Consider the following 7,152-nt stretch of genomic DNA (forward strand, 5'->3'; position numbering starts at 1 on the left):
TATTTGTACACAAGTTGATTATGTCCTCTCCTAAGTCTATTTTTGCCTCTCTCATGGCGTGGATATCCTCATTTCTTCCTTTTTTATATCTTTCATACGCTACGTGAGATCTATATCTTCTGAACCTGCTGTTTGCTTTCTCCCAAATGTCTTGCATTTATCACTGAACTACTTTTGGACACCTCTTGCTTCGGTTTTGAATTTTGGTACAAATCTGTCTACTCCTTCCCTATAGGCTTCGCAAAAAATTTAATATTGTACATCAGCAATGTTCTCTTTATCCAGGATTGTTCCCCATTTTATGCCGCCAAAGAACTCTTTAAGGTTTCTATAATAACATCTCTTGTTGTAGTTCCTCTTTCCTTGCTTAGAGGTTTCCATGATCTCTTTTTCTTGAGGAAATGTGTGTGTGTGTGTGTGTGTGTGTGTGTGTGTGTGTGTGTGTGTGTGTGTGTGTGTGTGTGTGTGTGTGTGTGTGTGTGTGTGTGTGTGTGTGTGTGTGTGTGTGTGTGTGTGTGTGTGTGTGTGCAAAAGAGGAAAGAGTCTCTTTGCACATAAACATATAACGGGTCGGCCAACTATCCGTTTGTATTTCTAAACTCGAGCCAAAGCAATGAGGTATCTAAGCAAGCAAATGGAGCACGCAAAAAAAGAAAAGAGAAAAAAAAGAGACAAACAAAAGAATGACTGGATATAGCAATAGGACACACACACACACACACACACACACACACACACACACACACACACACACACACACACACATGTTTGCATGTGACATTTTTATAGAAAAATAAGAATAGAAATCATAGACAGAGGAAGTCGTTTCACAGGGGGACCAAGATCCATCTGATAATCGAATTCATGTCATACACAACGAATAGAATCACGTGATGATAACCCCCCAAAAAAATCTATTATAAGCCACAAGCTGCAGATAAAAAAAAAATATAATTCTTCAAGAAACCATATAACACAGGGAACCGAGTCCCCCTGAAATTTCCTTCTCCACAACAACAACATCGTGATTCAACGAAAAATTGAACCCATCGCAGGCTCGGCTCTCGCGTTCCTTCTCTTATCTCCTCTACAACATGTCTAACGAAAAGCAGGTGGACACCAAGCCTAAGATTGACTTGGGTCTGTTGGAGGAAGATGATGAGTTCGAGGAATTCCCCGCAGAAGGTGAGATATAGAGAGGAAATGCGTTTTTTTTTTTCCTTTTGCTTTCTGGATTTTTCTGTGACAAATATCAAGGATATTTGTTATAATTGGAGGCAGTGAGGCTTTATTTTCATTATTTGTGTGAAAAACGGCAAATGGTTGTTAAAAATATGGTCACATTAGATATTAAGATAAAGTAATCTTCGCGAAAACAGAAAAGTGACTAAATTAACACCTTTGTTGGAGCGGGTTGCATGCAAAATACCAGAGGAATTATGGTTGAACTCACAAAGATGTGATTAACCATGATAGATTATGGGTATTTGTTACCGAGAGTGATGCTCCCTCCAGAGATGTAGTCCTAAAACCAGAGTATCATGCGAACCCAAAATCCAAACCTAACCTTTTCTATCTTCTGTTTATTCTCTAGTCGGGGGAGATACCCCCTTGTACCCCCCTTTAATAGCACCTTCATTCCAACTTGCAGGAAATGGACATTAAGAACTCCAAAGTGGCTATATTTATGGTAACAATATAAGATGTCTATTGACTAGTTTTATGGGTTTATGCTAGTCTCGTGTGCGCAATGTGGAATTCTCACTCTACCCATGGCGGGGTAGAGTGCACAAGTGGCATGTTGGAGCTCCCGATGCAAAATCTCTCCTGCCGTGATTACATGGAAGATTCTTTGTTTTCCTGGGTGGGGGTTAGGGGGTGGCAGTCTTGCAGGAGGGGAATCGCAGGGAGCACAGCCCCTGCATTAGACAACATAGTGACTGATTTGGCACTGTGATTACAACAGAGTGAGAATTCCACATTACGTATGTATGACTGGAATTCCTGGTAAAATAGTCAATAGACATCGTGTTACAATACCGTGTATGTAGCCAGAATTCTGGCTATGTGAGGGTATTGTGGACTTAGTCTAAGAGTGGTGATATGCAGTGGATATTTTCATCATTTCATGGTAAATTTGAGGCTGAAGCAACTATTCCTACATTGTTTATAACTATAAGCAGTGTCCATTTCCCTCTATCTCTATGTCCATCTCAAATTATGTAGTCATTTTTTGGAACGAGACTGTTTCTGAAAACCCAGTAAATTTGTTATCAGTGAACTCCTATCAGTGTCTTATTTGTCTACTAATCAAATATCCCATTATTGCTGGGTCATGTGATATGGCATCATAGCAAACTGGTTGGTTGGCGAGTAAGCTTCTACGTGTGGTGACGCACCAAAACGCGTGGAGCGAGACATTCAGCTTCACAAAGTGTACTTCTGCGTCCACTGTCTGGCCGTTGCCAGAAATTACCAGAGTTTAATTACTTTCAGGGATTTCTGCCACCTGGGAAAATAGCATATGAGAAAAGTCCACATAAATCCCATAATCTAACCCAGCCATTTCTCATTAGTGTCTCATACTCTCCCCACCACTTAGGTCTATTGTTGTGGTAGAGGGAAATAGGCACAACCATCTTATTAAGTATAAGAAATAGTCACAAACAACATGGACACAGCTACTGTGGCCTCACATTTACTGTGAAATGACAAAAATATCCACAGCATATCACTACTCAGAGACCCGAGTCCACAGCACCCTCAAACTATAGTGTTTTCTGTAAGTTGGCATAAAGTGCTAACAAAGGGGGATACAGGGGTCCTGTCTAGGGAATAAATAGAAAGTAGGAAAAGGGGACTTTCCTTGGAATCTACAAGCTTCACCAGAGCAAATTGAAGTCCACTCAGTGCTTCTGAATTTCAGCTCTATTGTGCCACACATACCAAGATAAAGATAATGTTTGTTAGGGGTTGTTTGGGGGCAGAGCCTTCCCTTAGGCAGTGCCCAGTCACTACAGTTTAGTATGTTGGTTAAATTTTTTATGAGAGTTGGGAACTTGGTCTCTGATGAATGTGTTCCTATTGTTAAGAATTGCCATATGCCATCAGTACCAAACTTAATAGCTTTTAAAATAGGGACTGATTAGAGAAAACTATCCATAGTCATTATCATGTAAGTTAGCCTAATGACTCTTGGAGACTCTAACTACTGTGAAGATTGTCATATGAACCAAGAGGGTCTTTACCCCTAGACTCTAGTGAATACTGTATACTGGTAGTCTTTTTGTATGCTTTGTGGTCTTTTTACTTAGCAATAAATTAGCAGGCAGGTCTGCAAATTATATCTTGCCAGAATATTCGCCAGATACAAAGTCTATTGGGGTGCTTTGCCCTGGCAAAGATTGTTTTCACTTCTTTTTCCCCTTATTTGTGGCAATGCCGTTTGTGTCTGCAGAATATTTTTTGTACCAATGACTATAACTTTTTGTCTTCTATAAAAATATCATCAAATTGCCTGAGCTTAGTGCATCCATACCATAAAGATTAACCTATAAGTTGGTGGTTTGTGGATAGATGGTGGTTTGTATGTTTAGGTGTCAGAAGATGCATACATTTTATGGTAGTTTGTTTATAAATATGTGTCTGGTTGTGATCTCATTACTTTTTTTTTAATGTCTGAACATAAGTTTGAAGTTGGTATTTCTTAGCAGCTTTGTCAGCCTTTTACAGTGTGGAAAGGCATGGCTGCCATGAAATGGCTTGTTGCCTTTATGGGTAATTACATTCAGAATTGTTGCAGTAGTTACTTTTTACTGCCTAACAGCAAGCATCAGTTGCAGTCTATGATTATAACAAAATCTATTAGTCTTAGTGACAGACAGCTTTCTCATACAAGCTTCTTGCAGCAGCTGTAGTAGAAATATTTGTCCATTAAGATGTAAGAGCTACTTATTTTGCTGAAATATAGCTTGCACTGACTTCCGAAATGCTTTCAAGTAAGATACAAGTAAAGCATTGAATGAGCAGAAAAATAAACAGAAAACAGCTTATTTAAGACAAAACCACTGTGCTCCACTGGAAACCAGCAAGTCTATTCTGCAAAAATGCTCTCTAGATAGAGCTTTGACTGCTTTTTACTTTTACTTACCTTCTGGCTTTTGGTAGAACACAAAGCAGTGAGTCTACAACAGCAGAGACTTTGCCAAAAACATAAAATCATAAAATATGGATTTTTATATATGACAGTAACCTTATCTTTATTTTCACATGTTATTTATATCTATTTGTGATCTATTTTTTCAAGGTGCATGGTAAAAAAAACTAAGAAAAGACTGTTGAAAGTATATGATTTGGTCTTTCCATACAAATACTATTTTGGTATACCTTCACTATCCATGAGCAAGAATACCCGATATCATGCAGTTGTGCATTCATGACATCATTTACTAAAAGTTCATGAACATCTTTAATTATTAATTCTATATATTTCAACTTATTTTTGAAATTCCCATTTACCACGAAATGCCACATGTTATGAATATATAATCTCAGTCCACTGAAATATATGTGGTTGCATAACCTTCCTTCATCATAATTTTTTTTTTTTTTTTTTTTCTATTTATGAAAATTCTTGGTTGAAATAATGTTTTCCACATCATGAAGAAAATATACTGTCATTTCAAAATAAAATGATTGATATTGGAATTTTAAGAATATTTTTAAAGAAAAAATCTACATTTGGAATCAGTGCTTGCACCTATTTTTTCTCACTTAGTATGCATCAGTGCCACTTATGTTACTTGGCAGCACTAAGATATAATCATAAGTGATAGATTAGCAGTGGGGAGAAGAGGACTGGCTGAAGGCTTTGGGAGAGGAGGGATGGAGGTGGTGGCTTTGGAGTAGCTCGGGGTGGTGTCAGCGGCAGCATCTTGTGGGGACCCCAGGTTTCCTTTTCTGTTCCTTCTTCTCTTTGACTTTTCTATGTTTTCCAACTACTGCATCCACCTTCCTTTCCCCTGTCTCTATTGGGCAAATGAGCCTGAGCTGGGGTGTCATGCTGTACCACAATATTAACCTTGTGATATTGCCAAATACCAATTGCCCAATTCGGAGTGCTAGGGAAAAAAAAAAGAAAAGAAAAAAAAGGGGGGGACATTAGGCTTACTTATTGATGGGCAAGCAGCTTGTAGGATGGGGGCATATGAATGCTTGTGGGCAGTGACAAGACTCCATGCCTCCCCTTTGCATGTTATTTTCTCTTTTTCTGCATAAGCATTTTTAGTTTTTTGCCATTTTCCAATGTCTATATTTGTCATTTGATTTGCTTTATCCAGATGGTATTAGACTGTTTTCCTTGCACAGACTCTAGGTAGTCCGTAACTCTGTGCAATAATAATGATAATAAGTAACATTTTGTTGTTTGAGTCATTTAATATTTTTAAAGTAGTATTCAATTTTCTCTAATACAATCTGCACCACCAATCAAGACGAGCAGGAATAGGAACCGAGCATGGAAACAGTGTCCTCCATGGATCCAGAATTCTTCCAGTTATGCCTCATGATCTTTGTGCACTTTCCTGTCCTCCCAGCCTGCAGCCAATATCAGCCAAATTTTCTCATGACAGCATGTTCAAGTCACCCACACCTCAAGCCATTTTTTTTTTCATCTGGATCATAGGGGTTAAGTTATAATTATAGAAGGATAGTTCATAGACTTTATAAAATATGAGTAGTAGATGAAGTCCCAAATTTTTATTGAGAAGGTATGTAAAAGTATTGATTTAGGGCTTTTCATGAAAGAAGGATTATGAATAAAGTGTTTAAAGAGTAAAGCCAAAGGAATTGAAGGATTTTTTTTATTTTTTAAGAGTAGGGAGTAAGACATTGCTAGAACACAATTAACTATTAGTATATGATTCTCCTTGTATATCCTACTACTGTTAACTTTAAAAAGAAAGCAAGGAATTGTGAGGAAAGTGTGCAGAAGCTGGTAATAATTTATAATAATTTGAGGGCATATCTGTCAGAAAATTCTGGACAGACCTTGATTGTAGCATAGGCCTAGTATGTTTAAGAAGAAAAAATATAACCTGTACTGGCAACTCATCTTCAAACCAGGAGAAATTTGGTGCTACATTTTGATACAGATTATAAAGAAAGAAGAAGGGATGTCCCTCCATCTCTTCAAACTCCTTTCACATTGTCCCTCCATCCTTTCAAACTCCTTCCACAATGTCCCTCCATCCCTTCAAACTCCTTCCACAAACTTTGGAAGACTGGAATACCCAACAACAATAGGAATTAATTTTTTTTTTTTTTTTGTGGTTGACAGACTGGGGTGCAGCTGATGAAGATGCAGAAGATGTGAATGTGTGGGAGGACAACTGGGATGATGACAACATTGAGGATGACTTTTCCCAGCAATTGAGGTGAGAGATAACAGGTTTTGTGGGGTAGAGGTGGTTGCATTGGAATGTGTCAGGAGATGCATGCATTCCATTGTATGTTTTGTTTGTCTGGTAGTTTTTACATGAATATCTGTCTATGTATTATCTATAAATTATCCCTGTGTATGTATATCTTGGTCAATCAATATATGTTTTGCTAAACTATTTTGTTGTTGTTGCTTGTTGTTCTGGAAGTACTGAACTGAGTCATGTACTTTTTTTTTTTTTTTGTCAATATTTAGTTTTAATTTTAATAGTTTATTAAAATCTAAATTAGTTTTCTCCTAGAATAGGCCTTTATATAGATAATTTGTTTATGAGAAGATACATGAAAGCTTATTTTTAACCCTGAAAAACTTTTTTTTTTTCAGAGCCGAGTTGAACATCCAGCCAATGCCACAGTAGTCCTGTGCGTCTATAATGTATGAGAGGAGATGTGCATTTTTTGTGATTTTTGGTTTGGATTTCTAATAATTTTCAAGACGGCTAAAAGGTGTATTGTACTATCTATGAATAAATGATTTTATAGATAACTTGAATGTTTGTTTTAAACTTTTTCACCACTGTGACAATGTGTCAACTAAATGTAGAAATTTTGCTTATATAGTCTGATAAAATGAAGTAGAAAAACTGGAATCATAAAAAGATGACTATAGGCTTATGAATATATATTTTTTTTATAGGAAAACAAAATAAAATA

Source organism: Penaeus monodon, chromosome 4, assembly GCF_015228065.2.
Source record: "Penaeus monodon isolate SGIC_2016 chromosome 4, NSTDA_Pmon_1, whole genome shotgun sequence".
Classification (NCBI taxonomy): Eukaryota; Metazoa; Arthropoda; class Malacostraca; order Decapoda; family Penaeidae; genus Penaeus; species Penaeus monodon.